General features: G+C 45.4%; 1 long non-coding RNA gene across 1 annotated transcript in view; it reads right to left on the bottom strand.

The window, feature by feature from the left end:
• Positions 1-14,494, bottom strand: part of LOC142250569 (uncharacterized) — a 33,368-nt gene extending 18,874 nt beyond the window's left edge. The window contains exon 1 of the long non-coding RNA XR_012725213.1: positions 14,440-14,494. This is a non-coding gene — a long non-coding RNA (uncharacterized LOC142250569). The remainder of the gene's footprint in view (positions 1-14,439) is intronic.
• Between the last annotated feature and the right edge of the window lie 7,465 nt (positions 14,495-21,959).

The raw sequence follows: 21,959 nt of genomic DNA on the forward strand, positions 1-21,959 counted from the left end.
ATGTCTCGCCCCGGTTGTGCTCACTCCATGATAGAAAGTAGATCCACTCTAGGGTTAATGCTGTTTCCCTACAGGCTGAAGGAAGGGTTAAATAGAATCAGGAACAAGGGCAGGTGTGCCGGGTGTGGGGGAGTGAACAGAACTCCCTGAGCTCTCTGCTGGAGAGGCACATGTATTTTGTTGTGGACTTTTGTTTGGACATTAAAACCGTGTGCTGTGAACCTTAATGCCTGGATCCCGTGTCTTCTGCTGCGCAGCCGACCGTGCTACCTCACAGCGCGAAATGCCTTAAAAATGGCTTTAAAATGGATTTGGAGCATGGGGACGATTATCTCGGGATTGTAAGATAACCAAACAAAACTTTTAGTGGATTTCCACTTATTTTATTAAATATCATCTCCACCAAACAGGACAAGCTTGCATCTGTTAAAGTTTTGGAGAAAAAAAAAAATAAAAAAATATATATATATATATATATATATATATATATATATATATATACATATATGAGAAACGGGTTTTAGCCACGCTCCTGTCTCACTTGTCTCTTTGGTCACTGTTTTTACTGTTTCCTCTTTCCCTCTTTGCACCCAGAACACTGATGCGGTCTGCTTTTCTACACATCTGAACCTTAGTCACCTTCACTGTGTCTCCGCGCATGCGCCTTCCTTTAGTTCCCACGGTCTGAACTTAATTTACCCCGGTTCCCTTTGAGAACCTGCTCAGTGTCTTCGCGCAGGCGCTCTAGTTCCCCCTCACGTGCACTGTCCCCTGCTTTCTAGGAATTCTTCTAACACTTTGATTATAATCCTATCTTCCTTTGGGTTGATGTCACCAATATATTCCTAATGCACATTCCTTTATTAAATCGGTGCATTTGATTCCCCCATATATCCATTTATCTCCTCAATGTGGCACTAGAGAAACCTCTCAATTTTCCTTTCCACTGTAACCAGTCATCTTTGGAGTAACAGATGATTACTAACCACCCTGTGTTGAACTCCGTGTCTTACCCTTTTTGAGTTCGGGAATCATACCAAACACATACGTCTGTTATCATTTTGACGCGCTCTGAAAAAAAACAAGCAGTGTTTATATATTTTCCACATATTATTATTTTTATATTCATTTCATGTTTACTTTTATTTTTATTATGCTCTTATATATGTTTTTCGTGTTAGTAGAAAATACTCCTCCTTTGCAGTTTCACATGTCTGAGTCACTCCGTTAACATGAGAGCATTGACGTCATAGATGTCAACGTGGCGGTATGGACTCCATTATAAATAACCGGTCTGCATACTGTGTGTATATTTTCTCTTTTTCCCTGAAGAAGGAGACGGCCCTTGTCTCTGAAACGCGTTGGAGTGCTGTAATAAAAGATTTTTATTAACACCCTGACAACAGTGTTTTTTTAGTACGGCTAAAACCCGTTTCTCATATATGTGTATATATATATATATATATATTTTTCACTACGTCTCCACGGGGCCGCTGCTTGAACCACGCGGACACTCACATGCTCAATAGGGGGTTGTGACTGGCACAACCTCATTAGGTGAGTGTACCTATTTATATCTTCACACGGTTATTACCGGGTAAGACCCTATTGCGCCTTTGTTTCCCCCTCTCTAGCAGTCACATTTATACTAAAGAAATATGTCTATGAATAAAATATATTCGGGGGGCGGAGCCGGACATGCCTGAGTAAAGACGCTGTTTCCTTGAGCTCCTGTCTACAATCCCCCATAAAGCCGGTTTTTCTATCTAAAATGGGCAAATCTTCCGCCAAAAAGGTCAAGCCCCACACCCCAAGGCGACCACCCTCTTCTCAAAGCGAGATTGGAGTCTATCTTACCCGATCTCGGGAGCCTGGGATGATATCACAGCCAGGACGGGTGTTGGGGCCTGCAGATCCTGCTCCTGTATTAGATCCGATGCCCGAGACTACAGCAGCCCCGGTGATTCGGAGGAGGGGAGAAGCAGCGGGGAATCCCCGTGAAGTAGAGGGACCCACAGGCAGCCCCATGGTAGCGGCCGGAACCAGCGGACGTCCCACACAGAAAGAAGCGGTGAGGCCGGCGGCGCCATTCCAAGATGGCGGCCGCGCACATGGGGAGCGGGGCGACTGTTCAGCGGCAGAAGACGGGACACCCGCAGCCATACCCCCGCCTGCCACACGACGCCCCGCCGCAACTCTGCAGGGACTGTAGAGCTCCCACAAACCGCGTGGTAATCGAGCAGTTGCGGCCAGTGAGAGCAGGGAGCACATTTGCTCAGGCGCGGGGACGGACTCACCGCTGCAGCCCCAGGCAAAGGAGAAGGTGTCACCGCACCGAGCAGCAGAGGAGAAGATGACATCATCCCTGCATTCAGATGCCATAGTTAGAGGGGAGGAAGGGGCCGCATTTAAACCCAATAGACTGCCTGTGGGCACCCCACAGGCGCTGAACCTGCAGGGGGACCTGGTGGAGGGGGCCAAAATCAGGGACTGTGACACCATCTTCAGTACTTCTCCCCTATTAAAGGCCTCAGGGTCCACAGGGAGCCTTGGATATGGAGAGAGGCCACATAGTCCCCTAGTGGCGACTAATGAGTCCTGGGGAATCCCCCAGAGGAAGACATCCCCTACCCATTCAGAGAGCTGGTCCACTGGCTCCTGGGCAGAGAGCCTGATGAGCCCAGATGGGGAGCCGGATAGGGGCACACTGATGCCCACGATCAGAGGGCCCAAGGCGCGGGGATCCCCCCACTCCGACTTGCGGCAATGCCACAGGCATGGGAAAGTATAAACAACCCCCAAGGTTCGCAGAAATTGATATATGGTCCGGCTCTACAGGACTCCTTTTGTGCATACCCCAACATGTCCCATACTGCCGCCTCCATGGGTGAGGAACGTCCGGCATCCTTGGCAGATCTGCGGTCACTGCTACAGGCGATTCCAACCAAGAACGAAATAGCAGCGCTGGCCAATCAAGTGGTAGCGGAATGTAAACAGGAATTTATCCAACTGTGAAATGAACTTTCCTCACTTACTCATAGGGTCGATGCCCTTGACGAGCGCAATCAAATTCTCAGGTTTCTATTCAATCTATCCAGGAGTCAGTAAAAAAACAATCTAAGCAATTATTTGCCCTCCAACAACATGTGGATGATTTGGAAAACAGAAACAGAAGGAACAATCTACGTGTTAGAGGCCTCCCTGAGTCCATTGCCGCTCCTGATATTCCCGCAGTCCTCCACGCTATTTTTAATAGCTTATTAAAGAGGCCACCTGGAGCCCCTCTTGAACTTGACAGAGCCCACAGGGCCCTCCGCCCTCCTGATCCAGAGGACCCCCGCCCAAAAGATGTCGTGTGCAGGGTGCACTTTTTCACCGCCAAAGAGGCCATCTTACAAGCGGCTCGGAGGAAGCAAAACCTATCATACAATGGCTTTGCCATCTGCATAATGCCGGATCTTTCATGGCACACCCTAGCTCAGCGTGCTACTCTTAATCCCCTTCTGGATATCCTAAAAGAAAAGGGTCTACCGTTCCGGTGGGGATTCCCATTCTCCTTATCGGTACAGAAGGACTCGCGGTGGTGGGTCTTGCGTTCCCCAGAGGACTTGCCTGCACTCATCTCAGGCTTGGGTCTGCCTCCAACATCCATCCCAACATGGCCTACCACCCTGCTTCAGTCTTGGGTCCCCAGGGGACCAGCCGGCACCTCCAGGCCGACCCCACCTGCAGAGCCCAGTGGGGGGCTACCCCCGAGAGGAGAAAGGGGTCGTAGATCAGGCCGTCCACAGCTGACGACATAGAAGAGCCCAGTTGCGGCACCTGCCTTCTTGACCTATACCTTTTACAGCCATTTAAGTTAACCGACGTTGTCATGTTGCCTTAAAATCTACTCATTGCCCATATTGCATAAGCATTTGATATATTTGCCGGTGTTTATGGTTATCTCTAATGTTTTAAGCATATTTCGAGCTCTGCTCTGTTATGTCTGACTTCTTTTTCCCCCAAATAGGTTGGGATCCTCTGTTATGCCTAGTGGAGGCGGATATGTTCCCTTGGAACGTTTGTTCAGACTTAGACTATTGTGCAAGGTCTTTATGCCTGCTGTTCTTTTTGTTTTTCTCCCTGCTACACTTTTCCCAGCTCAAGTCTTTTCTTCCACTTACCCCTGGCGGCCGGGCTGATCGTGTTCGATCCCTTTTCTCATATATCTTTAATATTCTATCCCTTTATAGATGGCAGACCTAACCATCGCCTCTTTTAATGCCCCAAGGGCCTCAATGTTCCGGAGAAACGGACACAGATTCTCTACCACCTTCATAAGCGGAAGGTGAGCATAGTATGTTTCCAGGAGACCCATTTCAAACAAAGTCATGCCCCCATTATTAAAAATAAGTACTACCAGACATGGGTATCCTCAGATAGCCCAGACTCTCGTTCTAAAGGTGTGGCGCTAGCCATTCATAAATCCCTCCCACACCAAATCTTAAAGTACACGTCAGATAGTCTTGGACGATATATTATCCTCTCGGTGACCAGAAAAATGCACACAGGAAAATTGCCCACAGGAAAAATGCCCACATGAAAATTGCCCACATGGAAAATTGCCCACATGGAAAATTGCCCACACGGAAAATTGCCCAAACGGAAAATTGCCCACATGGAAAATTGCCCACACTGAAAATTGCCCACATGGAAAGTTGCCCACATGGAAAATTGCCCACACTGAAGATTGCCCATATGGAAAATTGCCCACACAGAAAATTGCCAATTGCAGCATCACAAAGTTTCAGATCTATGATATTTGAGTAGCAAGGTGAGGATGTTCACATGATAGGTGAAAAATATCCACCGAATATTGCTAACAGACACAAATGCCCACAGGAAAGCAAGATAGAGTAAATAGTTGAGATGCTCTGCAGAACAGAGAATAGTATAGAAAAATAGGTTAAATGCGCTGCATGACAGGGGGATAGTATGCAGGTACATGTGAGATGCTCTGCAGGGCAGGACAATATAGAATTATAGGTGAGATGCTCTGCAGGACAGAAGAATAATATAGAGTTATAGGTGAGATGCTCTGTAGCACCGAGGGATGTTCGCAAAAATTGCCCACACAGAAAATTGCCCACAAGTTTATTATGAACAGTTTATTAAAGAGGTCTGATAACAATAACTCTAGTTTAGTAAACAATCATTGCATATCTGCAAATTAGCCATTTTACTGCAAATTAGATATTCTCCTTAAGTACTTTAGTTTATCTTCCACCTGGTGATAGTCCTGTACAGAAGTTCAGAAGTTGCAACCACGTTATACAGCACCTCATACTTCCTCTTTTTTATCTCAAGGCGACCTGCCTGTGCATTAACCAGTGTATTAACCAGTGTTAATTTGTGGCAAGCCAGGTCCTTCTGCAATCCATCAAAAAGAAACCACAAGCTGGGATGACTGCAGTGGAACATGGAATTAAGGGCATTGTGAAATCCCTCACAACAGTTTGTGGTTTTTGGTGACTGCTCCAGGGCTGCATCATGATGATTCCATATTCTTATAGGAAATTGAGGATCTCTACCAGCTGCACCCTCAATATATGTTGAAAAAAAGTGTGTGAGCACCTCATTATAGCATTCTTCATCTGGGAATGTAGCAGCAAGTTTGTCAAAAACACATCTCACATCTTCAATTGGCACAAAGGCTAATGCAGCAAGAGACTTCAGTGTAATTTTTATGTTGATATTAGATTCATATTCTGTTTTCAAACCAACATTTTTTATTTTTCTAATGAGACTCTGACAAAGATGAAAATAACACCCTTTAACATCAGCATGTGGAAAGGCAACCCTTACTGCAGTCATACAAGCCTTCTCAAAATCCACTAAAACCTTTTTTTGGTGCCAGATTTGGAATCAATAGCTTCATTATTTCAAACATTCTCTTATACGTGTTCATATCCTTTCTTTGTAGTAAAATGTACAAACATGGCGGATATGAGTTACCCACCTTGGCATGCCAAGTGTATAGTTGTATCACACAGGTAGAAGAAAAGACCGGGTTTATGCCGCGCTAAAAACCACTGATGCGTGTAAATTAAAAGATTTCCTTTTTATTGGATAGTTCCTACGCGTTTCAGAGACATCCGTCTCCTTCCTCAGGAAAAGAAATCATATCAGTTTTACAAAGTGTACAGTTGGTAAAACACATTGGGCACTTTATCAAAGGTGCCATCTCCATAGATTGTATCTTTGTTCAGTTCAAGCATTAGATCTCTATCTCCTAAAACCAGAATTCTGTGTCGATCATCCTTTCCTGAATCATGAAGTATCAGTTGACTATACTTTTCCGGAATGCAAAAATGTATAGTTTTCGGGTTAGGCAAATTACCATTTGTTCTATGATATACCAGGCTTCTTGCAAGAGATGATTGTCTTGGCATATGGGCCAATACATCATTACTCAACACAGACAACACCTTTCCCATCACGTTGCGAGGAGTAGCACTTACTGCTCTCGTGTCTTCTCTCATTTTGCTTCTGGCAATGTTTGCTTCTGCTTTTTGAGGGCAGGAGTCATGACAATGTTCTGTTGGTTCTTGAACTATGTTGTCATCTTTTGTTTTGAGAATCGAATGGCACTTTGAAGAGCGATGCAGTCGGCATCTCCAAGTCACCACTGCATTGATAGTGCGAAATGCAAGATATTCAAACCCCAAGTAAATCATAACTTTGTTGTTCTTCTGGCTTCTTGAAAACTCCATTGTTTGCACTACAAGAAGGAATAGAATACTTTAGATAAACTCAAAATACATTTTTCTTGAAAAGAAATTAATCAATGTGGGGATAGATCTATTAAAGTACATGTTTTAACTAAAGGCCCAGTCACACACAACAACTTACCAGCGATCCCGAAAACGATGCGACCTGATAGGGATCGCAGGTAAGTCACTGGGAGGTCGCAGGTGAGATGTCACACAGTCAGATCTTACCAGCCATGCAGGAACAATACGGGTCGCAGTAGCGACCTGTATAACGATCTCAGCAGTCACTGTGACCCTGTCACACAGTGTCAAACACAGCGATGTGTCCTGCCCAGCAGGTCATCACCTTTGGAGAAAATGGCCTGGACCACTCTGCAACGACTAGCGATCTCACAGCAGGGGCCTGATTGCTGGTAGGTGTCACACATAACAAGATCGCTAACGGGATCGCTACTGCGTCACGGAAACAGTGACTCAGCTGCGATCTCGCTAGCGATCTCGTTATGTGTGACGGTACCTTAACCAAAACACAATTGGCTGGCACAGCAGGAAAGTCATTGTTCACTGCGGTTGTACCAAAAGGAATGACATGATTGCTATTTAGAAACAATGGGGTGGGAGGGCGCTGGATTGCCCATTTGAAATAATGTCAACAAGGAAAAGAAAATGACTTCCATGGACTCCATTGAAATACAATACAGCACAACACAGGCAGCAAAGAAAATGCAGAATGGATTTCAACAAAGGTCTCTAGGCCCACGTTAATTCTCCAGGTTCTACAGGTTCAGGTCATTCATACCTAGTCCCAGAATACAGATTCTGTTCTCATGAGTTGTCATTCCACTGTGCTAAATATAATTTCACTCTCAGTGTGGTGTGTATGGGCCGAGAGACCCATATTCAAATCCATTCTGCATTTTATTTCATCCTATGTCTGCCAACACCTGCAGTTTGTGTATGATACATAGCTAGGTAGAATATATTCACTCTTAAGGGTACTTTACACGCTGCGATATCGGTACCGATATCGCTAGCGAGCGTACCCGCCCCCGTCGGTTGTGCGACACGGGCAAATCACTGCCCGTGGCGCACAACATCTCTTACACCCGTCACACGGACTTACCTTCCCTGCGACGTCGCTGTTGCCAGCGATCCGCCTCCTTTCTAAGGGGGCGGTTTGTGCGGCGTCACAGCGACATCACACGGCAGCCGTCCAATAGCAGAGCAGGGGCGAAGATGAGCCGCCGGAACATGCCGCCCACCTCTTTCCTTCCTCATTGCCGGTGGACGCAGGTAAGGAGATGTTCGTCATTCCTGCGGTGTCACACATAGCGATGTGTGATGCCGTAGGAACGACGAACAACATCGTACCTGCAGCAGCAACGATATTATGAAAAGGAGCGACGTGTCAACGAGCAATGATTTTTCACGTTTTTGTGCTCGTTGATCGTCGCTCCTAGCTGTCACACGCTGCAATGTCGCTAACTGCGTTGGATGTGCATTACTAACGACGTGACCCCCGACGATATATCGTTAGCGATGTCGCAGCGTGTAAAGCACCCTTTACTCTTGGCAGTCATAAGTGGACAGGGAAATAAGTGCAGGCACTGATTCACTGCCACTAAAATCAATGGGAGAGTGGCGCTGCTATGGCATTTCTGGCTCCTCTGTTGGTCAGTCACATCCCTATGGAGACACACGGGTCAGTGGGTGCCCTTGTCTGTTGGCCTGGCTGTCTTTCAAGAGCCCACAAGAACCAGAGCTCATTCCACTGAATTCCCGCACTCGATCCCCGTGGGCAGAACACCACTCAGACAACACAGGGTGAGGGAAACCCACATTGGTAAGACTATTTACCAACAGAAAAAAACACAGAGGTGTAATGACTGTGGTTGCAGGGGTCAAAGCCATGACCAGGCATGGGGTACAGGGGCCCGCCAACTCTGGTGCCTGTTTCTGCTGGATCTGCGTCCTCACTGAAGACACAGATCCAGATGACATGCATCGTGTTGCAGAGACCTGTCGGGTCCCTGCACTGCGAAACATGCTGCCGGTACCGTGACTGTGAGCTGACGTAGGAGGTGCAGCCACAGTGAAGTGAGTGGCACATGACAGTGGTGCACACTCCGATGTCAGCTGCTGACTGTGGCTATAGCAGACACCAGGCAATGTAGGAGCAGAGGAAAGGTGAGTAGAATGTTTTAGTTTTTAATTATGCATCGGGGCAGAACAGGGACACACACACTAGGATTTGGGACCATGTAACCCAGGATGGGAGCATATATTCCAGGATGGAGACAACATGGACTATACATACCAGGATGAGGACCTTATGTACCAGCATTGGGTCATATACACCAGGATGAGGACATATTCCCCAGGATGATGGGCATATATACCAGGACGGGGGACATTACTACATAATGAAGGGGGAGGGGAGGCAGTTCATAAGTCTTGATAAAAGTTAGAACGCTACAAGGGCCCATACATGTGAAAAACGTGTGAGTGGGGGGACAGGTCAAAATTTCACACTGGGGGCCATTGGACTCTAGTTACACCACTGCAAAAACATATACATTCCCAGCACAAACACAAGGTGGTACAAGCGACAGTCTCACCTTTCTGCTATGCCTTTGGGGCTTTCAGAAGCAACTATCTCTGCCAGCAGCACCCTGCTTTTGGTGGGTTCTCACTGAGATGATGAGTCCCATGTATCCCAACAGATAATACAGTGATACTTTTGTGAGAACAGATAGTAGTGATTGCTCCTCTGGATCACACTGCTGCTGGTTCTGCATGTGCTGCTGTTTTGGGCTGGTGGGAGGAGTAAGGCAGGATCAGTAAGAGATGAGAGCAGACTGTATCTATCTATTGCTGATAATGACAGACTGCTACTATTCACAGATCTTCAGCATTTTTGCAGTTTTGCACTAGGTCAACTGTATATCACAAGTTGATCACCTATCATGTGAACATCCTCACCTTGCACCTCAAATATCATAGATCTGAAACTTTGTGATGCTGCAATTTGTGATTTTTTTTTTGTGTGGGCAATTTTCCATCTGGGCAATTTTCCATGTGGGCAATTTTCCATGTGGGCAATTTTCAGTGTGGGCAATTATCCGTGTGGGCAATTTTCAGTGTGGGCAATTTTCCATGTGGGCAATTTTCAGTGTGGACAATTTTCCATGTGGGCAATTTTCCTGTGGGCATTTTTCCTGTGGACATTTTTCCTGTGGGCAATTTTCCTGTGGGCATTTTTCCTGTGGGCATTTTTCAGGGAACCTATCCTCTCGCTGAAGGTGGGGGACCAGACATTCACAATAATCAATGCGTACGCCCCAAATCAAAACCAGGACAGCTTTGTTGTTCGTTTGGTCGACTCCGCAATCCCCTTGATACAAGGTACTGCTATTTTATGCGACGACCTCAACGTCACTCTTGACCCCACGTTGGATAATTCCAGGGGGAAATCTAGCATTGCATACACTACCATTAAACGTATCAAAAAGGCTTTGTTGCGCATCCAGTTGTTCGACACTTGGAGACTAAAACACCCGTCGGACAGAGACTATAGTTTCTATTCCCACACACAAGACTCATATAGTCGTATAGACTACATACTACTACAGCACAATGCTCTTCCCTGGATTCAAAATACTGGGATGGATAACATACTGTGGTCAGACCACGCGCCGGTATACTGTACAATTGAAATCCCTTCTCTCTCGGCCCCTAGAGGGTCGTGGCGGCTGAATGAATCGTTGCTACTGGATGAGCTCTGTGTTACCGATGTTCAGACCTCTATCACAAGGTTCATAGAGGACCACTCACTGGATGACACAGCCCCCACTTATAAGTGGGAAGCATTGAAGTGCGTCCTACGAGGCATTTTTATTAAACATGGGTCCCGAATTAAAAAAGAAAGGGCCCAAGACATAGTAAAAGCTCTCCATAGGGTCTCTGAACTGGAGCTCCTCCACAAGCGATCCTTATCGGCCGCAAACTTACAAGCTCTTCTACAAGCTAGGATAGAGGTTAAAAAACTGTTAGATTCTTCATATAAGCGCTTACTACAGTTGGGGAAGGGGAGGTTTTATGAGTTTTGGGACAAGCCAGGTAGATTGCTGGCTAATGCACTGAGAGAAAGGAGAGCCCATACTCTCATTCCTTGCATCAAAAATTCACGCGACGAACTGCTTTATGCCACCCAGGACATCTCAAATACCTTTCACGACTTTTATTCCAAGCTGTACAATTTGCCTGTCGAGTCCCCTGGGTCGAGCGATGGATGTCCTTCAATGCCCTCACCTTTTAAACGTCTCAACAGTTCTATAATTGAAGACCTAGAAAGCCCATTCTCATTGGAGGATATATTGGCGGTGATTCGTGACACACCGGGTAATAAGAGTCCTGGGCCCGACGGGCTCCCCGCCAAGTTTTACAAATCCTTTTCAGAACAGTTAGCACCCTTAATGCTTCTCTCCTTCAATTCAATTTCAGACTCTGTCCCTTTCCTTCCCCACTCTACCATGGCCCATATCTCTCTGCTCCTTAAGGCTGGAAAAGACCCCACGGCGTGTAGTAGTTTTAGACCTATATCACTCCTTAATGTAGATTTAAAAATATATGCCAAGCTTCTGGCAAATAGACTTGGCCCTCTGCTCCCAGACCTGATTCATTTAGACCAGGCCGGATTTGTCCCGGGCAGGGAGGCGAGGGACAATACCATAAAGACACTGGACCTAATTCAACACGCACATACTAAGAAACTTTCCTTGATGTTGCTATCTTTAGATGCCGAGAAGGCTTTCGACAGAGTCTCCTGGCAGTCACTTTCACAGACACTGGAACATATAGGCCTGGGACCAGTTTTTTCGTCTAAGATCATGGCCTTATACCAATCTCCGACTGCTTATCTCAAGATTAATGGTACTCTGTCGAAACCCTTCTCCATCCAGAATGGGACCCGACAGGGGTTTCCCCTGTCACCTTCATTATATATCTTAGTCATGGAATACTTGCTGTCAGCCATTAGGAACAACCCAGATATTCAGGAAATCAGGACCGCTAGCCGAGAGCATAAATGCGCCGCTTTTGCAGACGATCTCCTTGTGTATCTATGTAACCCCCTTACATCTCTCCCGTCTCTAATGGTGGAACTGAACCGCTTTAGCAGGTAGTCCAACTTTAAAATTAATTTTGATAAATCAGAGGCCCTAAATATCTCTCTGCCCCAAACAACAGTAAATGCTGTAAAATCAAACTTCCCTTTTAGATGGCCACCCACGGCAGTATCGGTTACTTAGGCATTAATATCCCATCCGATCTGACCAGACTCTTTTCATTAAATTATCAAAGTTTTCTGTCAAAACTTGAAGGAGACTTAGCCTCACGGCAAAGAGGTACTCTTTCTTGGTTCGGTAGGATTGGCGCTCTCCGGATGACGGCTCTACCAAGACTGTTGTATTTGATACAGACGGTCCCGGTTTATGTCCCGGCAACCTATTGGGCCAGGATTCAGCACTTATTCACTCAATTTGTCTGGTCAAAGAAGCGCGCCCGTCTCAGAAGCAGCGTCTTAACCAGGACCAAGAACGCAGGCGGAGTGGGGTTGCCCGATTGCAGGCGATATTACCTGGCGGCTGCCCATGCCAGAGTATTGGATCTTTTGCATAGCTCCGGATCCAAATTTGGGTTTGTCTGGCTCAGGATTTATGCCCTCTGTCAGTGCCGACCCTGCCGTGAACCTGGCCACTCCTCACCAAACATAAGGTTGAGATGTCATATAGCAGCAAACAAACCTTGAAAATTGTACACTCTACACCACCACGCAATCGCTTGCTTCAGCCTGGGGGTCCCCTTATGCCTCTAACTGACAATCCAAATTTTTTACCGGGAGCATCCTCCAACAATTTTTTGGGTAGCATGAAACAGAACCCCTTGAGATTGAACCAGGTGGCCCTGGAGGGATCCCTCCTGACGCTCTTAGAGATTGTAGAAAATCGTAATTTTAAAATGCGGTTCCACTTTGAATATGCCCAACTCAAACACTTCATTACCTCACAAGATAATGTCCTGGCCCATCCCTCACCCCAAACACCCTTTGAAAACCTCTGTACCGCGCCCTCCGACACACGTCACGCGATATCAAAAGGGTACAAGCTCACAACAAGCGCGGCAGAGTCGTCTCTTCCTCGCTTCTGCGCAGCATGGGAGGCAGAGCTCAATCAGATATTCCTTGGGAATCAGTGGGAGCGTTGTTTCCACCTGACCCACAGGTCCGTGGTTGCCACCAGGATGCAAGAAACCAGCTATAAAATACTTTCTAGGTGGTACAGGGTCCCAGCATCCCTCCATGCGTGGTGCCCAGAAGTACCCAATACCTGTTGGCGTTGTGGAGCGCAGGGGGGCACCATGTCCCACATCTGGTGGCATTGCCCGAGCCTGGTGGTCTCTTGGAACAAAGTACTAGGATCCATAAAAGAGGTCACCAGGATCACAGTCCCTAGTCGCCCAGAGGCAGTTTTATTGTACATCTTTAACGTATCGGAAAAGGCCTACAAAAAATCCCTCTTAGGCCACCTTCTTCAGGCGGCTAAGACAGTGATTCCACGGCGTTGGAAGGACCCTGTCCCCCCTACACTGGATGAGTGGGTAATGGAGGTGAATGTGATTCACCGCATGGAAATGGTGATGGCCAAGTCGCGTGGGCAGACGGTAGAGACGGCCACTAAATTGTTTCAGTGGGAATCATTCCTGTCTGGTAAGAAATTTCTTGAATTAATTTAATCTCCGGAAATAGGTACTTTGGCCCTATCCCCCTCAGACAACATACTTCACTTTCCCGATACGTCATGATCCAACGGACATTGTATCAGACCCGGCCGACGCGTCCTATTCTTTATCTCTTTTTCCTTTTCTCTTTCTCTCTGACTTTTTCTCCCCTCTCTACATAGTTTGACAGCCACTCTCCTCAACCTCTCCTTTTTTGTTTTTATATATATGTATATTTTTTGTGGCTTAAATTGACTGCCCATGTATCAACTATCTGCATACTACTACGAAGTCTGCGAGGATGTTGTATCGCATAGACTTTTCATTCGCATCATTTGTTATAACGGATCTTTGTTTTCTTAATGTGTTCTTTTTTCAAAAATTCAATAAAACTTTAAATTGGAAAGTAAAATAAAAAATAAAATATATATATATTCTGTATAAATTCCTTCATTATTAATACTTATGTACTACTACTACTAATGTATAACTTATTTATCCTAATAATATACATACATATATAGATACCTAACTTTGAAGTTAAAAAAAAAAAAGTTTCCTTTTTTTTTTCCTTTGGAAGCTTCAAAGACCTCTGGATAGAATTTCAGTCAACAGCTGTTCAGTCAATTAGACTGCCTCACTGTATATACAAACCTATCCACATACAGATAAACATTGACAACACATATCCCCTTTTTGATTTTCCAATTTGTCTATGCGCATTTCAAAAATGTGATACTAATCTATCTGATAAAAATGGTTGCTAAATTCTAAAGTTGCAATTCAGTTACAGAAAAGAAAAATAATATTCTTGTTAGCTTAAGTAAGAGAGTTCAGTTAGTCCATACTAATCAATAGAAATATTCATTCATCTTTCCTTAGTTCTGAATAGAATCATACTGGAGACCTGACAGCCATGTCTTGCTTCGTGGAGGGTTGTAGCTGCTTCCCCAGACTGACGACACGTGTAAGAGAGAGCCCCCCTCGCTCCGTGTCATATTTATACAGCTGTCCAAATCCATATAGGGAAATTCTCTGAAAGCAGTTTCACATGATGTAATCCTTTTGCTGTAAAGATCCAGATGGATATATATACCATACTATGTCAGCATTTATCTATATTCAATACAAATACCTTAATATTTATTCTTTATAAGAACTTTTTTTTTCAATAAGCTATGCCCTCCAACATAACATTTGTGAAAAAAATTAAAATTTTAAATATGGTGACCTAAGCTTATCAAATTCTGTGAAGTACTCGTGGATTCAAGAATGCTCACTATAGACCTAGATAAAAGCCATAAAGGGTCGATGATGTCATAAAGGGTCGATGATGTCATAAAGGGTCAATGATGTCATAAAGGGTCGATGATGTCATAATGGGTCGATGATGTCATAAAGGGTCGATGATATAATGGCTCGATGATGTCATAATAAGTAGATGATGTCATAAAGGGTCAATGATGTCATAAAGGGTCGGTGATGTCATAATAAGTCGATGATGTCATAATGGGTCGATGATGTCATAATAAGTCGATGATGTCATAATGGGTCGATGATGACATAATGGGTCAATGATTTCATAAAGGGTCGATGATGTCATAATGGGTCGATGATGTCATAATGAGTCGATGATGTCATAATCAAAAAGCGAAGAAACTTCAGCTCTCCCCTCTTCACTCCCAAATCTTACCTCCGGTGCACGGAAACACCCTGACCTGGGTGAGAACACATGAAGAAAAGGAGAAATTCCAGCAACTTCAGGAGAAAGTAGAATTTTCTTAAAAAACAGAATCTTTATTGATCATAAAAATATTAATGTTCCATCCAAGCAAGACAAAAAATAGAGAGGCAAGACAGAGGAGCTGTTTCCTACGCGTTTCAACCTGAATAGGTCTTAATCATGGAATGCCATGTCTATTTTTTGTCTTGCTTGGATGGAACATTAATATTTTTATGATCAATAAAGATTCTGTTTTTTAAGAAACTTCTACTTTCTCCTGAAGATGCTGGAATTTCTCCTTTTCTTCAGATGATGTCATAATAGGTCGATGATGTCATAATGGGTCGATGATGTCATAATGGGTCAATGAAGTCATAATGGGTCGATGAAATCATAATGGGTCGATGAAGTCATAAAGGGTCGATGATGTACTCACTCAGTCCCAGAATACTGACACCGACAATTTGTAAACCAGAATTCTGAGCACCGCTGCAGCAGGGAGGGAGCATGCGTGGATCCGTGCCCCTTGGTGTTGCTTGTTAGCCTGTGACTTTTTCCGTGGCACTTTCTTCACTATATGGACCCTGTAGTGTGGAACTAGTTAGCTCCCGCTCACCCGTATGGCTAACGGAGTGAGCTTGCTCTCAGGGTTCACGCTTGGGATTTTCTGGACTATGTATTGGGAAAGTCCTATCTTCTCGTTGCGCTAGTACCCCGTTTTAGAGTTCGTGGAGGATGAATCTTTAAGACTTCACCCTCGTCGGGTAAATTACCAGGATACGTGAAGCTACTTCCTGGCCCAGGGTCCACATACCCAGTCGTGCAATGACCCCTGCCCGGAGACGGCTCAAGGCTGCCCTCCTCGGCAGACCCGTGCCCCTTGACACGATCCCCTGCGACCAGGGTTCCAACTCCCACCAGACGAACTTCTACCACCTAGTATTCTACAGGGAGCCCTTCTCTTGTCCTCCTCTCTCCTTCGCCTCCAGCACTACACACTCCTTGTGACCTTTCTCCTTGAGAGTCACCATTCACTCTCCTGCCCCTAACTCCTCTGACTCTCCCCTACCAACCCCCCAAGTGGGTGGCCCTATTCCCTTCAGGCCCCCCATTTGTGTGTCTGGTGGGTGTGGTGCAGAGTGTTCCTAGGGTTTTGACTGACTCTGCTCTTAGCAATACCAAAGGCCAGGGATCCATAACCAAGGAAGATGCGGATACTGTGCAGAAGGGCAGATTGCACAATACCCTGTGACGAACTGATAGGCCAGGGCATCACAAACAGTCCAGATGGATTTACCAACTGGACACTGTTGTGCCAAGGGGAATAAATGAACTCACAGCTTTTTTTTTTCTTTGAGATCTTTTATTAGTTGTCACCTACATGTACATGTTGGGCTAGACTTTGTAATTGTAAGGAACTGTAACAACCCTTGTGTACATGTAAGCATATAGCAATCGTTATATTTGTGGTTGGTATTCCTTTGTATTCCCTTGTGAATTGCCTTTGATAACTAATCATCTGTTCTTTGCTCTTATGTCGGTTTCTGCAATCTGTGTCATTTATACTCATATTTCACATGCTAATGTCATTAATGCTCATCATGCTGTCATTCATATCCGTATGTGGCCTCCCCACTCCTCTGTTTGCTTTGTCCTGGCTGCAGTTAAGCGACGCTTGTGTGACACCCTGACAAAATCAGGTTGTCACAGGAGACTGCAGCCATCCAACAGATGCAGGACTCTCTCCTCCTTACCTACCAACATAACCCACACACAGGTACCAACACCAGCCACAAAGCCTAGTCACCCTCCCCCAGGACAATAGAGACAAACCAGTGGACGGGGCCCGGCAGATGGTGACGCTCACCTAGGGGTTCTGAGGTGTTAGGGGAGGGAACACGTCAGTGTGTAGTAGAGAGTGAAAAGAGTGAAGTGGTAGTCTGGGGTCGTAGCTCCCGGACTACCTGAGCTGACTAGGTGGAAGACGGCAGAGCAGGGCCATAGGCGACGGAGATCCGGTCGCGGGAGACCTTAAGTGGACCGAGGCAGGGTTGTAGCACGCCGGTGCCGACAGCGGGAATCTGGTCCAGAGGCCGTGCACAGTCGTGGTGCCTGGACCCTAGGGTGAGGACAGCTTCAAGCCCCTTGTCAATTAGCCAGCAGGGGACAAGATTCCACGTCTTGTCCCACCAGTAAGCCCAGATAGAGCGTGATGGAAGCCCAACGCGGAGAATATGGCGTCTGCAAGTGCCTGCAAAAATCCCAAGGGTCAGATCTCGCGGGCAACAGCTCACACAGCAAAGACAGCGGGAGTGGTCTTTTCCCGTTTCATGCGGACTAGTCAACACACAAAACACTAAAGTGCTGGAGGAAGGGCCACTGATCTGTTCACCAGTGTGCGGGACCCGAGCACACCCCTCCGGAGGCTACCGGTATCCGGCACTTAGTTTACTACTTGGACTTTGTGTGGTTTATTCAACAAAAGTGAGTACACTGGTATCATCGGGTCCAGTCCTGCAACTGGGCCCCAGCACTGCACTTCACCTACACCTGGGCCCTGGAACAACACCTCCCCTACCCGTGGAGGGGATACCATCCTGCTGCCCCGCTCCATCAGCCCCGGGCGCCCCATACCAAGGCAGCGGCGGTGTCACCAACCCTCATCGCAACCCACGGGTGGCGTCACTGACAAACTCTTCCCCGGTAAATACCCCCTTTATTACGTTGTGGGCGACGGGCTGCTGCACGAGCCCCGGATCCAGCTGCCACTTGAGCCACAGCCACAATCCCGGATCTGAGCATCTCAAGTAGCTCCCCACTGGCCGTGGCCTGCGCCCCGCCTGCGACACTTGTACTTTATTTTATTTCCACAGTGACCTCTGTTCAAAATTTTTCTTTATCTGCGCCATTTTGTGTGCCTTAGCGCATTTGTTTTTTGTTTGTTTCTTTATTTTACCATGGTTTCAATTTCAATAACACTTGCTCAAGCGTCCGTAGTAACCTTGCATTGATTATTCTAATAGCGTTTTTTGTGCATTGTGTGATGTATATATATATCTTATGTGTAATGATTTTTCTAACTATGCGGTCCATTGTTTTTACGCATTTAATTATGTGCCCTGTTCCTTCTCCATCTAGCAATGTGTGTTTTGGCAGCTATATGGCGTTTTTTTATCGCCTGTTGCTAAGCGCTACCGTGCGCATGCGCATATTATAATAAAACTTTCATTCACATGAAAGTACTGCTGTAGTTACTCTGAGTTTGCATACTGTTTGACACACTGTACATAATGTTTATGCATTCCAAGGCCTTTGACTCACATTGCGCAAGTTAAAATTTCTTTATATGGAGTAAATATGCATTGATTAGGCTGGTTTCACATCAGCGTTTTTTTTGCCTTAAGGCAAAAAAACGCAAACTGCATGTTACAGGATCTGTTTTTTTTGGAGAACAACGCATGCCTTCGCTAGTGACCTGAACGTTTTTTTTACTGGATCCGTCTACCGGATCCAACAAAAAAACGGACCCTTCACTTGTGTTTGCATGCGTTTGGGTGCTGTTTTTTGCTTAGTTTTGACGGATCCGTTTTTATTCTCAGCAGCTATGTCATCTGCCATTCAGCTCTGCTACATGGCCGCTGACAGCAGACAGACAGAGCCATGTAGCAGAGCTGAATGGTCACTGACAGCAGACACAGAGCCGCACAATCAGAATGAAGTCGGATGAACGTCACCCGACTTCATTGTCATCCCGCGGCTCTGTCTGTGTGACATGGCCTGACTTTGGGTCAACGGTGAAGGTCTCGCCGGTGACCGTAAATACCGAGTGACTTTAGTGATTTGCACTATCAGCGGTGCCGTCACTGAGGTTACCCGTGGCCACAGCTGGAGTCCTCCCGCTGAGATCTGTGGCCGCGGGTAACCTGGGTGACGTCATCGCTGATAGTGCGACTCACTTCAGTCGCTGCGGGGAGCTCACAGAGAGCGGTCGTGGTCTGTGTCCGCTCTCTGTCAGCTTCTGATGTAGCAGAGCTGAAAGCGTCGTAGGACCTCTGTGGATAACGTCGAAAATGGAAGGGTATTTGGGAACTTGAATAAAGTGGTGAAAGAGGGTGTTTTTTTGTTTATAATTTCAAATAAAGGTTTTGTTGGTGGATGTCTTCTTTTTCTTCTATCATACAGATTCATCATGAAAGGTATCTCGGGGAGACGCCTGCCATGATAAATCAAGGACTTATTGGCAGCTATGGGCTGCTGACATTAACTCCTTATTACCTAGATTGCCACCGCACCAGGGCAATTCGGGATGAGCCGGGTACAGTCCCGGGACTGACGTATCTAATGGATGCGGCTATTCCGGGCGGCAGCTGGCTGATATTGTTAGGCTGGGGGGCTCCCCATAACGTGGGGCTCCCCATCCTGACAATACCAGCCTCCAGCCGTATGACATCATCGACCCATTATGACATCATCAACCCATTATGATATCATCGACTTATTATGACATCATTGACCCATTATGACATCGACCCTTTTTTGACAGCAGCGACCCTTTATGACATCATTGACCCATTATGACATCATCAACCCATTATGACATCATCGACCCATTTTGACATCATCAATCTATTATGACATCATCGACCCTTTATGACATCATCGACCCTTTATGACATCATCGACCCATTATGACATCATCGATCATTTATGACATCATTGACCCATAATGACATCATCGACCCATTATGACATCATCGACTTATTATGACATCATCGACCCATTATGACATCAACCCATTATGAAATCATTGACTTATTATGACATCATCGACCCTTTTTTTACAGCATCGACCCTTTATGACATCATCGACCCATTATGACATCATCGACCCATTATGACATCATCGACCCTTTATGACATCATCGACCCATTTTGACATCATCAACCCATTATGACATCATCGACCCTTTATGACATCATAGAGCCATTATGACATCATCGACCATTTATGACATCATCGACCTATTATGACATCATCGACCCGTTATGACATCATAGACTCATTATGACATCATCGACCCATTATGACATCATCGACCCATTATGACATCATCGACCCATTATGACATCATCAACCCATTATGACATCATCAACCCATTATGAAATGATCGACTTATTATGACATCATCGACCCATTATGACATCATCGACCCTTTTTTGACAGCAGCGACCCTTTATGACATCATCGACCCATTATGACATCATCAACCCATTATGACATCATCGACCCATTTTGACATCATCAATCCATTATGACATCATCGACCCTTTATGACATCATCGACCCATTATGACATCATCGACCCATTATGACATCATCGATCATTTATGACATCATTGACCCATAATGACATCATCAACCCATTATGACATCATCGACTTATTATGACATCATCGACCCATTATGACATCAACCCATTATGAAATCATTGACTTATTATGACATCATCGACCCTTTTTTGACAGCATCGACCCTTTATGACATCATCGACCCATTATGACATCATCGACCCATTATGACATCATCGACCCTTTATGACATCATCGACCCATTTTGACATCATCAACCCATTATGACATCATCGACCCTTTATGACATCATAGACCCATTATGACATCATCGACCATTTATGACATCATCGACCTATTATGACATCATCGACCCGTTATGACATCATAGACTCATTATGACATCATCGACCCATTATGACATCATCGACCCATTATGACATCATCGACCCATTATGACATCATCAACCCATTATGACATCATCAACCCATTATGAAATCATCGACTTATTATGACATCATCGACCCATTATGACATCATCGACCCTTTTTTGACAGCAGCGACCCTTTATGACATCATTGACCCATTATGACATCATCGACCCATTATGACATCATCGACCCATTTTTACATCATCGACCCATTATGACATCATCGACCCTTTAGGACATCATCGACCCATTATGACATCATCGACCCATTATTGACATCATCGACTTATTATGACATCATCGACCCATTATGACATCAACCCATTATGAAATCATTGACTTATTATGACATCATCGACCCATTATGACATCATCGACCCTTTTTTGACAGCATCGACCCTTTATGACATCATCGACCCATTTTGACATCATCGACCCATTATGACATCATCGACCATTTATGACATCATAGACCCATTATCACATCATCGACCATTTATGACATCATCGACCCATTATGACATCATTGACCCATAATGACATCCTCGACCCATTATGACATCATCGACCCATTATGACATCATCGACCCATTATGATATCATTGACCCATAATGACATCATCGACCCGTTATGACAGCATCGACCCTTTATGACATCATCGACCCATTATTACATCATCGACCCATTTTGACCTCATCGACCCATTATATCATCGACCCTTTATGACATCATCAACCCATTATGAAATCATCGACTCTTTATGACATCATCGACCCATTTTGACCTCATCGACCCATTATATCATCGACCCTTTATGACATCATCGACCCATTATGACATCATCGACACATTATGACATCATCGACCCATTATGACATCATCAACCCATTATGAAATCATCGACTTATTATGGCATCATC

The sequence above is a fragment of the Anomaloglossus baeobatrachus genome, chromosome 9 (genome assembly GCF_048569485.1).
Source record: "Anomaloglossus baeobatrachus isolate aAnoBae1 chromosome 9, aAnoBae1.hap1, whole genome shotgun sequence".
Classification (NCBI taxonomy): Eukaryota; Metazoa; Chordata; class Amphibia; order Anura; family Aromobatidae; genus Anomaloglossus; species Anomaloglossus baeobatrachus.